Genomic DNA, 18,046 nt, shown 5'->3' on the forward strand with positions numbered 1-18,046 from the left:
CAACACCACTGTTCAAAAGCATCAATTCTTTGGTGCTCAGCTTTCTTTATAGTCCAACTCTCACATCCATACATGACCACTGGAAAAACCATAGCCTTGACTAGATGGACCTTTGTTGGCAAAGTAATGTCTCTGCTTTTTAATATGCTGTCTAGGTTGGCCATAACTTTCCTTCCAAAGAGTAAGCGTCTTTTAATTTCATGGCTGCAATCACCATCTGCAGTGATTTTGGACCCCAGAAAAACAAAGTCAGCCACTGTTTCCCCATCTATCTGCCATGAAGTGATGGGACTGGATGCCATGATCTTAGTTTTCTGAATGTTGAACTTCAAGCCAACTTTTTCACTCTCCTCTTTCACTTTCATCAAGAAGCTCTTTAGTTCTTCTTCACTTTCTGCCATAAGGGTGGTGTCATCTGCATATCTGAGGTTATTGATATTTCTCCTGGCAATCTTGATTCTAGCTTGTGCTTCCTCCAGCCCAGCGTTTCTCATGATGTACTCTGCATATAAGTTAAATCAGCAGGGTGACAATATGCAGCCTTGACGTACTCCTTTTCCTATTTGAAGCCAGTCTGTTGTTCCATGTCCAGTTCTAACTGTTGCTTCCTGACCTGCATACAGGTTTCTCAAGAGGCAGGTCAGGTGGTCTTGTATGCCCATCTCTTTCAGAATTTTCCACAGTTTATTGTGACCCACACTGTCAAAGGCTTTGGCATAGTCAACAAAGCAGAAATAGATGTTTTTCTGGAACTCTCTTGCTTTTATGATGATCCAGCAGATGTTGGCAATTTGATCTCTGGTTCCCCTGCCTTTTTTAAAACCAGCTTGAACATATGGAAGTTCACAGTTCATGTATTGCTGAAACCTGGCTTGGAGAATTTTAAGCATTACTTTACTAGCGTGTGAGATGAGTGCAATTGTGTGGTAGTTTGAGCATTCTTTGGGATTGGAATGAAAACTGACCTTTTCCAGTCTTCTGGCCACTGCTGAGTTTTCCATATTTGCTGGCATATTGAGTGCATCACTTTCACAGCGTCATCTTTCAGGATTTGAAATAGCTCAACTGGAATTCCATCACCTCCACTAGCTTTGTTCGTAGTGATGCTTCCTAAGGCCCACTTGACTTCACATTCTAGGATGTCTGGCTCTAGGTGAGTGATCACAGCATCGTGATTATCTGGGTCGTGAAGATCTTTTCTGTACAGTTCTGTGTATTCTTGCCACCTCTTCTTAATATCTTCTGCTTCTGTTAGGTCCATACCATTTTTGTCCTTTATCGAACCTATCTTTGCATGAAATGTTCCCTTGGTATCTCTAATTTTCTTGAAGAGATCTCTAGTCTTTCCCATTCTATTGTTTTCCTCTATTTCTTTGCACTGATCACTGAGGAAGGCTTTCTTATCTCTCCTTGCTAGTCTTTGGAACTCTGCATTCAAATGGGAATATCTTTCTTTTTCTCCTTTGCTTTTTGCTTCCCGTCTTTTCACAGCTATTTGTAAGGCCTCCTTAGACAGCCATTTTGCTTTTTTGCATTTCTTTTTCTTGATTCCTGTCTTCTGTACAATGTCACGAACCTCCATCCATAATTCATCAGGCACTCTGTCTATCAGATCTAGTCCCTTAAATCTATTTCTCACTTCCACTGTATAGTCATGAGAGATTTGATTTAGGTCATACCTGAATGGTCTAGTGGTTTTCTCCACTTTCTTCAATATACCTGAATGGTCTAGTGGTTTTCTCCACTTTCTTCAATTTCAGTCTGAATTTGGCAATAATGGGTTCATGATCCAAGCCACAGTCAGCTCCCGGTCTTGTTTTTGCTGACTGTATAGAGCTTCTCCATCTTTGGTTGCAAAGAATATAATCAGTCTGATTTCACTATGGACAATCTGTTGATGTCCATGTGTAGAGTCTTCTCTTGTGTCGTTGGAAGAGGGTGTTTGCTATGACCAGTGTGTTCTCTTGGCAGAACTCTATTAGCCTTTGCCCTGCTTCATTCTGTACTCCAAGGCCAAATTTGCCTGTTACTCCAGGTGGTTCTTGACTTCCTACTTTTGCATTCCAGTCCCCTATAATGAAAAGGACATCTTTCTTGGGTGTTAGTTCTAGAAGATCTTGTAGGTCTTCATAGAGCTGTTCAGCTTCTTCGGCATTAGTGGTCGGAGCATAGACTTGAATTATCATGATATTGAATGGTTTGCCTTGGAAACGAACAGAGATCATTCTGTCATTTTTGAAATTGCATCCAAGTATTGCATTTCAGACTCTTTTGTTGACTATGATGGCTTCTCCATTTCTTCTAAGGGATTCCTGCCCACAGTAGTAGATATAATGGTCATCTAAGTTAAATTCACCCATTCCAGTTCATCTTAGTTCGCTGATTCCTAGAATGTTGATGTTCACTCTTGTCATCTCCTGTTTGATCACTTCCAATTTGCCTTGATTCATGGACCGAAGATTCCAGGTTCCTATGCAATATTGCTCTTTACAGCATCGAATCTTGCTTCCATCACCAGTCCCATTCACAACTGGGTGTTGTTTTTGCTTTGGCTCTATCCCTTCATTCTTTCTGGAGTTATTTCTCCACTGATCTCCAGTAGTATACTGGGCACCTACTGACCTGGGAAGTTCATCTTTCAGTGTCCTATCTTTTTGCCTTCTCATGCTGTTCATGGGGTTCTCAAGAATACTGAAGTGGTTTGCCATTCCCTTCTCCAGTGGGCCACATTCTGTCAGACCTCTCCACCATGACCCGTCCGTCTTGGGTGGCCCCACACGGCATGGCTTAGTTTCACTGAGTTAGACAAGGCTGTGGTCCATGTGGTCAGATTGGCTAGTTGTCCGTGACTGTAGTTTCTGTCTGTCTGCCCCCTGATCCCCTCTCGCAGTGCCTACCATCTTACCTGGGTTTCTCTTACCAGAGGTTACCCCTGGGCCCTGGTTAATCAGCAGCTGTGAGATCTTGGGCAAATCTCTTCCTCTCTCTGGCCCTCAGTTTCCCCATCTGTAAAACCAGAGTAACCACACCACCCCCTAACGCTCCTGGGAGATGCCAAGTGTCTTCAAGAATCTGAAGCACCCACTAGGTGCCGACACCTAGAATGAGACAGGGGACATTAGTTCCAATCCACCTGCCGGGTGGGCAATGGAGACCCCCTAGGGGCTGCCCCCCGAGTCCCGGCTTTGTGACGCAGGAGTGTGGGTCTGTGGAGGCAGGGAGGGCTGTCCACCAGGCTACGGGCACTGAGGGGAGATCAGACTTCCCCAGGCACAGTCCTGCTCACCTCAGTGGGGACCCCAGGGCCAGAGGAAGAGAAGGAGTTTGGGCACATACTTCTTAAATACTGCACCCCCTCCCAGGTCCCCACGGGGTTCCAGACACCCTCCACCCAAGGTGGGGGTCAGATGAGGCAGACCCTCCAGCCCCCACCATGCCTGTACCCCCTCCCCTAAGAAATCTCAGCCCAGATAGCATCCAGGGTTTCTGGGGCTCAACAACAGGGGGTCTGGAGTCAGCCAGCCCCAGGTTCAAATCCCCGCTCAGTCACTCACCCACTCACTGCCGGCAGCCTTGACAAGGCAAACAGGGATCAATGTCAGCATATTAATTATGGTGAAGCGATAATTATGAACTAAACCCCCATCATCACCGTGATCGTGGGGCTCTTGGGGGCCCAAGTGCTTCACACACACGCTTTCACCCGGGCCTCCCTGGGACCCTAGACCAGTGGTTCTCAGCGGGGGCCCCTCGGCTCCCCAGGGACACTGGGCAATACCCAGAAACATGCTTGGCTGTCACTGTGCAGAGGAGAGAGGGCTAATGGCATCTAGTGAGTCAAGGCCAGGGGTAGCGCCAGACACCCTACAAGGCATAGGACCGTGCCCGCCACAAGAAACTACCCAGCCGGAAAAGCCAACAGTGCTGACGTTGAGAAATCCCCCTCCGGAGGTAGGTACTGCGGTAATTCTCCTTTCACAGATGAGGAAAACTGAGGCTCAGAGAGGTTAAGTGACTTGCCTGAGGGCACACAACAGGTGAGTGACAGAAAAAATGAAAGTGAAAAGTAAAAGTGTTGGTCACTGAGTCATGTCTGACTCTTTGTGACCCCATGGACTGTAGCCCGCCAGGCTCCTCTGTCCATGGAATTCTCCAGGCAAGAATACTGCAGTGAGTAGCCATTTCCTTCTCCAGGGGATCTTCCCAACTCAAGGACTGAACCTGGATCTCCCGCATTGCAGGGCTTCCCTGGTAGCTCAGCTGGTAAAGAATCTGCCTGCAATGCAGGAGACCCCGGTTCGATTCCTGGGCTGGGAAGTTCCCCTGGAGAAGGGATAGGCTACCCACCCCAGTACTCCTGGGCTTCCCTAGTGGCTCAGATGGTAAAACATCCGCCTGCAATGTGGGAGACCTGGGTTCGATCCCTGGGTTGGGAAGATCCCCTGGAGGAGGGCATGGCAGGCCACTGCAGTATTCTCTGGTATTCTTGCCTGGAGAATCCCCATGACCAGAGGTGCCTGGTGGGCTACAAGAGTCGGACATGATGGAGCAACGAAGCACGGCGTAGCACTCTTGAATTGCAGGCAGATTCTTTACCGTCTGAGCCACCAGGGAAGCCCTTAGTGACGAAACCAGGACTCAAACCCAGGCAGGTGGCTGTGGAGGCTGCGCTACCCTAACCCCTCGGTGGACAGCATGGTCTGGGGGCCAGGTGCCACACCAAACCCTTAAAGTATCTTGTTCAAGGTGCACAACGGCCCCCCGAGAGAAGGATTGTTACCATCAGCCATGCTAACCTCTCTGAGCCTCAGTTTCCCTGCATACAAAATGAGGGCTGCAAAACAGCTTCTATCCTATAGGGCTGTCAACGGGCAGGTCAGGTGTCTCTTGGGCCCCTAGTAAGCACCTGACAAATGCTTTTTGTTTTTTTGTCTATTTTCTGGCCACACTGTGCAGCATGCAGGCTCTTAGTTCCCCGGCCAGTGATCGAACCTCTGCCCACTGCAGTGGAAGCACCCAGTTAAGCACCTGAACCAGGGAGGTCCCTTGACAAATACTTGAATCATCATCGCCATTACGATACAACCCCAGTATACCCACCCTCCCCAGGTACACACACAGGGTGGTCCTACAGTCGGGCCTTCACAGTCCTCATTAACGTTCACCAAGTCCTCTCAGCCTTTCCCTCAGTTAATCCGCCACGGCCTGGTGAGCAAAGCTGCAAAGCTCCCATTTCACAGCTGAGAAAACTGGGGCCTCTGGGATGACGTCACACAGAGTGAGTGACCTTGAAGAACTGGACTCTGGACCCCCAACATTGGACTCCCTCCACACCGCACAACCCAAGTGTGTTCAGACACCAGCATGCACGTACACGCCTGTTCGCACGTGGACACACACACAGCCTGCTCTGTGGCAATCCCCTCCCCAAACACTGCCCTGTTCTCTGTGGTTGGGGATCGCGTTCCCTCCCTGTTCTCATTTGCCCTGTAGGCTGTTATTACACATTCCAAATCCGTGCCAGACTTAGGGGGAAGGAGGGGTGCTGGCCGGGAAGAGAGGCTGAGAGTCCTCCTGCCTCTCCTCTGCGTGTAAACACCGTGTCTGTTTCCTCCTCTCCCCCTGTGCTCATGCACATGCGTGTGCCCACTGTGAGCCCCTGGGAATGCCTCTGCAGGGGGCAGCACCCGGCTGGCACCAGGAGCATATTGGGGGCTCAACGAAGGACATTTATGCTGAGTGTGGACATCCCCACATGATCTGTGGCGCACCCACACACACACACCCACACACACACACACACACACACGCTTCACACACACACACACACACACGCTTCACACACACACACACACACACACACACACACACACACACACACACACACACACAGGCTTCCCAGGTGTTTCAGATGGTAAAGAATCCACCTGCAATGCAGGAAACCTGGGTTCAATCCCTGTGTTGGGAAGATCCCCTGGAGAAGAGAATGGCAACCCACTCCAGCATTCTTGCCTGGAGAATCCCACGGACAGAAGAGCTTGGTGGGCTGCCATCCACGGGGTCACAAAGAGTTGGACACAACTGAGTCACTAACACACACCCCCACATCATAATATATACTAGGCAGTAGTCCACACAGACAGTAATTGTGGCAGGATGGACGGGTCTGAATCCCAGGGCCCAAAGAACAGGATTGGAAGCCATTCACCCATGTATTTACTCAACAAATGTTTCCTGAGCATCTATCATGTGCCAGGTCTTGGGGACACAGACGTGAGCAAAACAAAGAACTCCTGCCCCCCTGGGGCTGACCTGGTGAGAAAACAGAGCAAACAGCCAGACAGAGCAAGAAGCTGAGGCATGTCTGGGGAAAAGAGCTGGTTAGACAGGAAGGGCTTGGGAGCGGTGAGTTCACGGGTGCAGGGCGAGGAGATACAGGAGATACAGGGCTGAGCCGGGGTCCCCCAGGTCTTCCTCTCTGCCCGGGTCAGACCCCAAAGTCCCCAGAAGCATGGCTGAAGGTCATGCATTCGGCTCTGATGGCCCTGGGGACTCGGTCAGGGCAGCAAAACCCACGCTCCCTGGCCCGACTGAGGAGGGGGCCCCTGGTGGGAGCTGGTGGGTCAGGGACAGAACGCACATGCTGACGGCAGACCCATCGGGGTTGGCACCCAGACCCTACTGCTCAGTAACCAGGTGAGCCTGAGCAAGCCACTTGGCCTCTCTGAGCCTCGCAGTCCTCACCTGCCCCTGAGGGACTTAACAGGGTCATTGTGAGGATCATAGGAATTGAGTCAAGCACCTGGCACAGAGTAAGCCCTCAACAGCAAACCGCAAGACCGCGTGAACGGCAGGTGCCTTCTCCCTGACAATCCTGGGTTCAGCAGGGGTGGGCTGGAGGTCTCTGGCTCCATACCCCACATCCTTCTTCTGGCAGAAGAAGGGGCCCACCCTCGCCGTTACCCCGGGGCTTTGCCTGATCTCATGGAAACCCTGGCACGTCCTTGTCAAATCCCGTCCTCCTGATTCCGTGAGCGAGGAAAGCTGCTTAGATCTGGGGGCAAGTTCAGGCATGCAGGGGCTGCTCCACCCCAGGGGGAGGAATTCCAGGGAGCTGGGACCGATGCACACCAACAGGCAGCTGCTGAGCGCCAACTGCGTGTGGGGCGCCGGGGAAGCAGACGAGAGTGGACACTCGGGGAACTCGGTCTAGGAAGGGACCCGATGGCTGACCCGCTCCGGGCCTTTGCCTGGGCTGGTCTTCCTCCACTGGCTCCCTTTCTCTGGGTGTCCTCTTAACCAGCGCTTCCTCCGAGAAGCCTTCCTTCCCACCCCACCCCATTCTAAACCAGCTCCTTGCGTTCACTCTTAGAGCAAGCTGGGCCTCCCTTTACAGCACTTCTCATGATTAGACTTTGACCTTTACTTATATCATCCTTTCATTCATTTTCTCTCTTGTCCTCTAGAGTGTGAGCTCCATGAAGGAGGGACTATTCTGTGTTGGCTGTCTCCCCAGCATTCAGCGTCATGCCAAGGCATCAGTAAATATCTGCTTGCTTAAACAGTCAGGCAAGGTCCGCTGAAGTTCTGGAAGGAGACAGGCAGCAGGAAGCAGCACTGATTGATCCTGACGGCCCCAGAAGAGGCTGCGAGGAGGAGGGCTTGACACGTGGGACAGATAAGAGAGCAGAGAAGACAGCAAGGCCAGGTGTGGGGCTGGGAAACAGCAGGGGGCACTAAGGAACGGGCGGCCTGAGAAGACAGGAATGAAGAGAGAAAAGATGGGTGAGCGGGTGGGCGGACCGGGAGGTGGGGGGAGGCAGGCAGATCAGGTGGCGGTTCTGGGCTCCCAGACAGACTCCTCCCTCCACCCTGGGGCTCTCTGCCCCATCTGGGGGGGGGGGGGGTCCCCCAGTTCCTGCGGTAACCTGGACTAGCCTATCACTCTAGATCAGTCCTGAGGGATGGTTCTCTTATTCACAGCTTAAATGGGTGGGGAAGGGACTAGGAGGATAGATCCCAAGGCTTGCTGGCGCTGAGAGGGAAAACGCCAGCTCTATCCAACCCCTCACCTGCCAGGTAAGGAAAGAGAGGCTCAGAGAGGTAGTCACTCTTACAGGGTTGCCCAGCTCCTTAGATGTGGAAGCAGGTCTAGGACTCACACGGCCCCAGGACCTGCGCCTTTAGCGAATACTTTATTATTTTTTTATTTGGGCCACACTGCAGGGTATGTGGGATCTTAGTTTGCTGACCAGGGATCAAACCCACGCCCCACACACTGCAAGCATGGAGTCCTGACCACTGGACCGCCAGGGAAGACCCCTCAGTGAATACTTTACCAGGACCAGGGGACTTGAGAAGAAAAGGATGGATGATGGGGGTGGAGGGAGCGTGGTTCAGGGCGGGTGGTGGGGACCACGGGCCCCAGAGGCAAACTGCCCACTCACCAGCTGTGTGACCCTGGGCAAGTCACCCGGCCTTCCTGTGCCTCTGTCTTCTCACCCATAAATGGTGATGACCACAGCACCTGGCCTGGGATGGCTGAGAGGGTCAAATAAGAGAGTGTGTAAAGCACTGAGTCTAGCACCAGGCGGCAGTGCTGTGCTTAGTCGCTCAGTCATGTCCGACTCTCTGCAACCCCATGAACTGCAGCCCACCAGGCTCCTCTGTCCATGGGGATTCTCCAGGCAAGAGTACCGGAGTGGGTTGCCATGTCCTTCTCCAGGGGGTCTTCCCAAGCCAGGGATCAAACCCAGGTCTCCCACATTGCAGGCAGATTCTTGAACCGTCTGAGCCACCAGCGAAGCCCAAGAATACTGGAGTGGGTAGCCTATCCCTTCTCCAGGGGATCTTCCCGACCCAGGACAGGTGGATTCTTTACCAGCTGAGCAACCAGGGAAGGCAAGGAGTACACGTCCAGTAGAAGAGGGCTGTTGTCGGCATCATCAGTGTCACTGTAGTATCTTTATTAGAAGGTAGATGGACAGACAGACTGAGAATCAAGGAAGCTGACAGCCAGGGAGGGCCGAGCGGCTGGGCCCAGAGCCTGGGACTCTGGCAGCCGCCTCAGAGCAGCCGCCGCTGGGAGCTTGGCCGCTTGGCCAGGTTGCCCGAGGCTCCCCTGGCCTGGTGGGCAGCAGCAGCAGGGGGCATCACGCCACGCCGGGCACCTTCCCCGGCCAGCCCGTATTTACCCAGCAGGTCTGGGCCCTGCCCGCTTCCTGTCTGCTGCACAGTGGCTGCTTGTCCAGGGCGGACAGAGCCCCAGTGTCCCATCAGGTCCCCCCCACCCAGGAGGGGCAGGGCTGGGTGACTCACCGGGCCCCGCAGAGGGCAAGGCTGATGTGACCACGACCTCACTCGGTCATTCTGCAAGTCCTTGGCCGGAGAGATTCCGACAGGACACACAAGGATCCTTCCAAGCTCTTGGGGCCGCCCACTCGCTTCCAAGGTCCCCCGCCCCAGGGTGGGAAGCACAGGGAGGCGGTGCGGCTGAATGGGTTTACAGCACACTCCAAGCAAGACAGAAGGTGACGTATGATAGGATCCCACGTACATGAAATGTCCAGAACAGGCACGTCCATAGAAACGAAGCGGAGGGGTGGCTGCCAGGAGCCGGGAGGAGTAGGGGGGGTGGGGGGGGACAGTGACTGCTAATGGGGATGGGGTTCATTTTGGGGGTGATGAAAATGTACTGGGGTTAGACAGTGGTGATGTCTCTATAACCCTGAACATTCTACAAAAGAACCAAATTGCACACACTGAAAGGGTGAGTTGCATGTGAATTACATCTCAAAAACCCTTTGCAGCTTGATGACCTTGGGAAAGTCACCTCCCCTCCCCAGCCTCGGTTTCCTTGTTGCGACAAGGGGATGTCGTGAGCTTCGATGCTCATAGAGGGGGCAGTACAAGGACTGGTGCACAGTGGGGGCTCGAGGACATGAAGGTCCTGTCCCAGGAGGCTCCGAATCCTTCTCCCAAGGCCTCGCCCCCTCCCGTCCCTCTAACTTAGCCCTGCTCAGAGCGCGATGCTACCCAGCTCCAGACAAGGAATATGGAAGCCCCTTCTCTCTGGCCCAGCCCCTCTACTGGGGGACATTCACAGCCACAGAGACTACACCCCCCCCACCCCCGGCCCAGGGAGGATTCTGTAGCCTTAGAAACCATCCCACCCATGTTCTCCTCCCCACCTGCCACTTCTTGACAGGGCGGCCGGGAGCAAGTCACTTCTCTCTGGGCCTCAGTTTCCTCATCTGTAAAATGGGGGAAATAATTACTGCCACCTGGAAAGGATAAACTCACATATTTGCTTTATCGTTACTGTTTGGACTTTACATTCATGCTTTGAATGAAAAAATAAAATGATAGCTCTCACACCAAAAGGCTGTCATGAGGACTGAATGATCATGGAAGATAATGGATTGAATTGATGATTCACGAGTTTCAGACAGTGCCTGGTGCATGGTAAGTGTTAACAATGGCAGCTGCCTTTTTATTGTTAATGTTCCTTCAATTAACAGCTAGGGAGACAGAGCCCAGAGAGGGCAGGGTGGAGGCTGCACTGGGACCCAGACATCCCAGGTCCAAGGCCAAAACTCGTGATTCTGCTCGGAGACCTTGCCTTCTGAAAGGCTTTTCTCCCCCTTCGTCTCCATCTCTCCTGCATCACTGCCCCATTTCCCAGCTGGGAGACTGAGGCCCCGAGGAGGCAGGACACCCACCTATGCAGACCAACACCCACCCCTCCAACTCACACCCATGGGCAAAAGTCAGAGAAGAGAGCAGACACCTGTGGAATGGATGGGCCAGGCAGGAGCCGGGGAAGGGTGCCCCAGGCAGCAGAAAACCAGTTCAAGATCCTCTCTCTGCCCAGGCCCGCCTCACCTGCAGCCTACGCCAACAGGAGGCTGGGTCTCTAGCTAACTGCTTGAATGCCCACGTTAGCAGTGCCCACACCCCACTGGTACTTGTCACATACACCTTCTGTTTTAATCCAAGAAATAACTCTAGAAGTTGTCATCATTTCCATTCTCAAAGGAATAAACTACGACTGGGGAGAATGGAGGGGAGGGGTTGACATTTATCCAACACCCATCGTGTGCTGAGCACGCTTGCACTGACCTCTCACCCCCATTTCACAGATGAGCAAACTGAGACTCAGAGAGACCAGGAGACCCAGCTGAGGTCACAGCTCAACAGGAAGGGAATGTGGCTGGGGTTCCAACCACCTGCTTTTAAGCCCATTTGAGTTCATGCCTTTAGTGTATGACACCCTCTCCTTGGGGTCCCCTTTCTAAACGCTACGCCCCCTGGAAGTCACCGGGGGGGCCAGAACAGACTTGTAATTTTGATTGTGCCTTTGCCGCGTAGTAGCTGTGTGACCCCAGGCAGATTATATCACCTCTCTGAGCCTCAGTTTCCTTATTTCTAATTTTTTTTTTTTTTTTGCTGCACGGCACAGCATGTGGGAATCTTAGTTCCCAGACCAGGGATCGAACCCATGACCCCCCTGCATTGAAGGGCAGAGTCTTAGCCACTGTACCAGCAGAGAAGTCCCCTTACTTCTAAGAGGGAGCTAATCACAGCACCCACCGCTGGGTTGCCTGGGGCTGTGGGTGTTAAGAGGGAGGCTCATAAAACGCTGTCCCAGATGATGGAAACTTGGACGCCAGCTCCAGGAGGGTGGGGGCCTCTTCTGTTCCAGTCACCCCTGAGTTCCCAGGGCCTAGAACAGGGCCTGGCACATCACAGCTGGCCAAAACATACTTGCCGAATGAATGATTAAATGACTGAATGAATGAACGCAGAGATATAAATGAAAGGAATCGCACGTAAGTCCTTCTCCACAGGACAGACAGACCTTCACAGTTGCACCTCTGCCCAACTAACCAGCTGGACAAGCCCTCCTTCCCATCCTTGAACAGATAACTGAGCACCTACTGCGTGCTGGGCTCTCTGACCTATGACGTTCAACAACCTCCTGTGATGGCGACAGCTACCATGTGTCCATTTTGCAGATGAGGAGACTGAGGCTCAGACAGGCCAGGACCCTTGCCTGAGCCCCTGTCTGAATCTGAGCAGGCGGGTTTTCCTGATGCCCCCACCTGGCTGACCCGTCTGTTGAGTCACTCAGCCCTTCCTTGCTTCATCCGTCTGCTCTGTGTACAGGTATTCCTGAGTCCCTCCTCTCTGCCAGGGGGCACAGGAATAGGAGTGAACCGGGCCAGCTGGTCCCCGTCCAAGATCCGTGGGCCCCTTGGCCGCTGGGGTCTCCTCTGAACCTGGGGGGGCCCATCGGGGACACGCGTTGGGAGTGCCTGCTCCATACACACCCTTGACGAGCTGTCCCAGAAGGTGGTCAGCCTTCCTGGTCAGTCGGGTGGAAGTCAGGCCACTCCACCCTCGGGGAAAAGCTGGCGTCCGGTGAGACTGAGCAGCTCTTTGTGCTGCGAGTGGGCAGGGAGGGGGCAAGAGGGATGGCCGTTACTCACCACCCAAAGAAAAATAAGCGTACTCCCATTTGGTCAATGGCCCTCCTGTCTGCTCCCCACGCCACCTCCTTCCTGAGCCTTTCCCGCCCTCTGATCTCATCTGGAGCAGACCTGTGGGGGCCTCCGATGCCCCTGGTGTGCCATCTGGGACTGTCACTGATGAGGAAACAGGCTCAGAGAGATGGCATGACCGGCCTGAGGTCACACAGCCAGAAGGGAAGAAGGGGGAAGCCGATGACCAGGACGAGGCTCAGAGGCGGGAAGGCAAGGGGAGTCACAGTGAAAGCGAGGGCCTGGCCTCCTTCCTCATTCCTGCTCGGCCAGGGTGACAGCTCAAGGGGACTCCAGGGCACCCGAGGCAGGGGGAGCCAGGGCAGGAGTGGGCAGCCAGGAGGATCCAAATCCCCCTCAACTGCTCTGCTGTGACCTCCTGCAAACCCTGAGGGTGGCAGCCCCAGGAACAGAGAGGTTAAGCCACTTCCTGAAGTCACACAGCAGCGAGTGGCCGAGCTGGGATGTGAACGGAAGTGGGTCAGACTCCAAGAATGGATAGTCCCAGTGGCTTTCTGGGAAGGAAGCTGCGCCAGCCACAGGGCTTTTCAGGGACCCTATGGGTCACTGGGACCTGGCTTTCAGGTCCAGCTCTTCCATAAGCCAGCGGGGCATCCCTTGGCAAATTGCTCTTCTCTCTGAGCCTCGGTTTCCTCTGCTGTAAAATGGGACTAGCATTCCTGCCCTGCCCAACTCCAGTGGCGGTGATGCTGCGACCCCATCAAGGCAATAGACCATCAGGCGATAGACACTGGTTACACGCTGAGCAGTCTGTGCTGCTCTGGAGACTGTCCACAACCACCCCCACAAAGCCTGCACAGTCATCACCCCATTTCACAGGTGAGGACACCAAGGTCCCAGGAGTGAGGGAACTTCCTGAGACTTGGGGTGTGAACCAGGTAGCCAGGCTCCAGCCCTGTGGGTAAGCACTAAGTCAGGAAAGTAGGAAACTTTGACGGCTCCTGGCGCTCAGTCAAGGCCTGTAAGTATTTCCGAGCTGCAAAGGCAGCGTCTCTTGTCCAAGCGCAAGTCCAGCTTTGCCCCTGCTTCCTTCCTCCCGCCTTCCTGGCACAGAGGGGCTCTCGGAGGGATGAGCTGGAGGAAAACGCGCCCTGGATCAGGCTGGGGGACAGGATGAGGAAGCAGACGGTGCTTGGAACCCCCTCCGTGTGCTCTGGACTGTCCTTGCAGAGAGGGAGGGGACTGACAGCCCCATCTGACCGATGAGGAAACTGAGATCAGAGAGATGCGACGACGTGCCTGAGCGCCCCTGGGGAGAAGGCAGCAGGCATAGGAGTTAAGTCCGGGCCTGTCTAAACAGTTCAGGTTCTTACCTCTAAACTGAAGACTATCTTCCCATGACCCCAGATCTAGACAAATGGAGACAGGCCACCTTGGAAGTTAAGGGACATGGATTTTGTATTTATCTCTTTTTATTGATTTGGTTGCATTACGTCTCAGTGGCGGCATGTGGGATCTAGTTCCCTGACCAGGAACCAGACTTAGTCAGATAAATGGAGTTCAGATCTTAGTTCTGGTCCTTCCCAGCTGGGCCAGCAACTTCACCATCCTGACCTCAATTCCTCCCTCTCAAAAATGGGCACCATCCTAGCTTTGCATCCAAATGTACTGAGCCATGGACTCAGTCTCTGGCACACAGTAAGTGCTCAATAAATGCTCGCTATCATCATAATGACTGCTAACACAGCCTATGCTTGGCTGAAGCCAGGCAGAACCTTGCACCCAGAGTTCAGAGTGGCAGCTGCGGGTCCCAGGACCACAGGCATCTTGAGAGGTCTGAATTAATCTTTAACAGGTGAATTCCACCCCAACCTGGCGACATGGAGCATTCCAGAGGGCCTGCTGGCAGGAAATGTTCCCTTGGCTCCCCAGATCCTGCGTGAGTCAGGAGGAGCTGGTCCTTGGGTTCCCCCGTGAACCGGGGAGGGGCCTGGAGTATTTTTCCTAGGGTCAAATGGGGGAAACTGAGGCACACAGCAGGTCGAGGGCCTGGGAGGTGTAGAGCCGCCCGCTCTCCATGTGGCCCCCTCCCTCCCACGAAGGACCTCAAAGGACTCTGGCCCTCTCAAAACACTGTGTTCAGGCACTCAACCATACAACTGGGGTTTATTGCGTGCCACATGCCAGGCGCCCTGAGACCAAGTCTTGCAAAGTGCTTTCCCTGCCATATCTTCCAGCCGCCTACCAGGGGTGCCAGCCCCTACCTGGGGCCTCACACCTCTGGCTGGATGACGTCCCTGCCTGGGGACCGGCCTCCCCACCCAGCCCCGACTCCACAGGCCTTTCCAGACCACACATCCGGCATGGTCCTCCCAGGCTGGACTTGCAGGGCTTCTGGGTCTGACCCAGCCCGCTGCCTGTCTGATCCCTTGTCCTTCCTGTTCGTGTCACACTCCAGACAAACGGGACAACGTCTGAGCGCTGCTAGTTTCACCATCTGGTGACAAGTAGAAGTCAGGTCTTTACCTGAATACCCTTCCCCAGCGTCTGCGTTTACTCCTCCAGCTGAGCCTCCAAGGCCACCTTGATCAAGCCCTTCCGGGAACCCGTTCGTCACAATCCCACCCACAGCGCACTCCCCTGGGCCCCAGCCATCCGGGGCACACACGCTCCCTGGCTGGGTGCTCTTGGGGCTGGTGTGGGTGCTGCCTGTGGGCAATGCCAGATCAGGGAGGCAGCTGCAGGGGAGGAGGCAGCCCTCCTTCCCATCCCACCGGCTCTCTTGGACCACCCAGTTCATGCCCCCACCCCAGGCTGGGGCTACCCGGGGGTCCAATGCCTCAGTGCCCAGTCGAGGGCTGGCCCAGGGCAGCTTTGCAAGAGGGTTTTGACGGACAAAGGAGGAAATGGCTGAGGCCCAGCTCACACCTGCACAGCTGACGGGGTGGGAGGGGAGTCCACAGCCCCGGCCAGGAGAGAAGGCGTCTGGTCTGGATTTCGCGTGGGGGATTCGAGGCATCTTCACTAGTCTCTTACACATCTCCTTCCTCAGGCGCCCATTCCCTAAACCTGGGGAAACTCCGCTTGGAAATGATCCCACCCTGCTTCTATGAAAACAAGTGTGAACCTGACCAGCCCAGGACTGTCATTTGTCGTTTGTCTTAGGAGCCCCTCCCGGCTCCGGTTTACCAATAAAAGTGGTGAAAGGGGTCCCCGGCCTTTCTGGCTCCCACCACTGTTCAGACAGAATAATCTAGATAAACGTGGAAATGGCCAATTACCTTTTTCCACCCCCTCCACTGGGTTTCCCTGGTGGCTCAGCTGGTAAAGAATCTGCCTGTGATGTGGGAGACCTGGGTTCAATCCCTGGGTTGGGAAGATCCCCTGAAGAAGGGAATGGCTACCCACTCCACTATGCTGGCCTGGAGAAACCCAAGGACAGAGGAGACGGGCGAGCTACAGTCTATAGGGTCCCAAAGAGTCGGACACAATTGAGTGACTTTCACACTTCACATTTCACCCACTCCGTTAAGAAGATGTTGGGGGCAACAACCACCAGTGCAAACATCATATCCTTAGGCTGGGGCTCCAGACCCAGTGTGGGGCCCCTCACAGGTCCGCAGTCCTCGCTCCAGCCCAGGGGCGCCCTCAGCCCACCCCCATTTTATAGATGAGCTGTCTGTCCCTCAGACAGCTAAAGAAGTAGCCCAAGGTCACACAGTAGTAGGTGGCAAAGTGAGGGTTCAGACCCACACAGGCCCCACTTTCAACCTCATAGATGATCCAGGCTTGACCCTCATACCTGACCTCTTAGGAAGAGGCCATCCCCTCACCCAGTGACCCCATCCTTGCCCCTATGATAAAGGGGCAAAGCTCAAGCCCTCCGGAGGGTCTCAGTGTCTGAGGTCACGCCCCACCCCCACCCCTCAGCAGAAGTCCTTGGTTCTAGACACTCCGCGGCGGCAGTAAGTCCACCCGCTCCTGGGCAGCTTCCACAACAGCCCCTGGGCTCCAGGCAGGGAGGACGTTGGAGCTGGACTGTGCTGGCTTTAAATTCCACTTGGCTATATCCCTGACCTGGGCCTCAGTTTCCTCATCTGCAAAATGGGGAGAACGGATGGAGGAAACCGGCTGGTGCTGGGCCAGGCAGGGGAGTCTGTGGTTGGAAACCGCCAGGCTTGTGGGAGGGTAGGCGGTCTCTCCCAGTTCTCAGAGACCTCCCAGGGTGTCCCGGCAGAGCTGGAGGGGAGATTAGAGATCTTCCTACCTCCTGGGAGAAGAGCCCTCTCTGGGGCTCAGTAAGGAAGAAGTGATCTTCGGAAGCTGCAGACTTCCAACCCTCCAGGAGGTTGAAGGCAAACCCCCAGGCATCCAACTCCCTCTTCCAAGCCCACCAAAAAGGAGGTGGCCGCGAGGTGGGCTGCAGGGCCTCCCGTGTTCGGTTCCTGGGCTTGGATCTCCGGGGAAGCAGGTACCTCCTTCCGCCAGGCCTGCATTCCCGGGAGCCGGGAGCCCGGAGCCGAGGTTAGCGCCCACTTCGCAGGTGGGGAAAGGGAAGCCCAGAGAGGTGGTGCCCGACCCAAGGGACCCCCACGGATCCCGCGCCCCAGGCTGGCACTCCGCAGCCTTCAAGACGTACCCGGGGGCGCGCGGAGTCCTTGACTGTGCCGTCCCTCCCGGGGGTCCCCGCCCGGAAGGCCCAGACCCCACTCACCTCCGCGAGGGCTCGGCGGGCGCCGGCGGCCGGGAGCGCGGCGCTTCCTGAATCGCGGCAGCCCGCCCCGCGACCGCCCGCAGCGGCCGCGTCCCTCCTCCCGGGGCTCAGGTTCCACCGCGCGCGCCGCCCCCGGCTGCACCCCGCCCACGCCGCCCGCCCCGGAGGCGAGGCACCGAGCCTAGCCCGCGCCCGGGACCGGCGCCCCTGCGGGAAGGGCGGGCAGGGGGCGGAGGCGGGGCCTCGGTTTCCTCACCTGGAAAGCGGGCGTCATCACCCCAGGTACAGGGCCAGGCGCTTCGTGGGGGTGAGAGGGGCTGGAATCCCGAGACCACAGACTTCTGAATTCGTCAGCCGGGGGCTGCTTCCCCATCTGTGAATGGGCTTGTCGCCGATTCCTCCACGCTTCCGCTCAGACATTCATTCAGCAGTGAATTCAGAGACAGGTGTGCGCGCGGCCCCGGCCCTCGGGTAGCTCCAGACATCCTAGAGGGGAGGCACCCGTGTTACAGACAGTACCGCCGAGGACTGAACCAACGCGAGCGCCTTTGAGCTTCACCTCTTCACCCGGCGCCCAGCCTGGCGCTGAGCAGGCCACCAGTCAGCGTTCTCTTAGGGCGAGGGTGGGCCCCACCGTGCAGCCCCGCTTCTACCCCAGGCACCTGAATACCCTCATGGGCAGGCAGCTCACTTCTGCCAGGACTGGCTCGAATCCTCCAGCCAGACTCCCGGGGCCCACGCCCTGGCTCTGCGACTCACCAGCTGAGCAGCCGGTCCCCACTCTGTGCCTCAGTTTCTCCTCACCTCACAGTGAAGAGGCTGAGGGCAC

At 55.3% G+C, this 18,046-nt stretch overlaps 1 protein-coding gene across 3 annotated transcripts in view; it reads right to left on the reverse strand.

Moving 5' to 3' along the window:
- The window catches only part of TRPV4 (transient receptor potential cation channel subfamily V member 4), a 42,502-nt gene extending 25,188 nt beyond the window's left edge, over nt 1-17,314 (reverse strand). The window contains exons 1-2 of one of the 3 annotated variants that reach the window (XM_065904725.1): nt 17,218-17,238; nt 8,448-8,541 (exon numbers count right to left, since the gene is read on the reverse strand). The gene's annotated coding sequence lies outside the window, so the exon portion shown is untranslated. Of the gene's footprint in view, nt 1-8,447; nt 8,542-9,318; nt 9,442-17,217 lie in introns of those variants that run through there. The other 2 variants (XM_065904726.1, XM_065904724.1) reach the window with 2 other exon arrangements.
- Between the last annotated feature and the right edge of the window lie 732 nt (nt 17,315-18,046).

This window comes from Muntiacus reevesi, chromosome 13, assembly GCF_963930625.1.
Source record: "Muntiacus reevesi chromosome 13, mMunRee1.1, whole genome shotgun sequence".
Classification (NCBI taxonomy): Eukaryota; Metazoa; Chordata; class Mammalia; order Artiodactyla; family Cervidae; genus Muntiacus; species Muntiacus reevesi.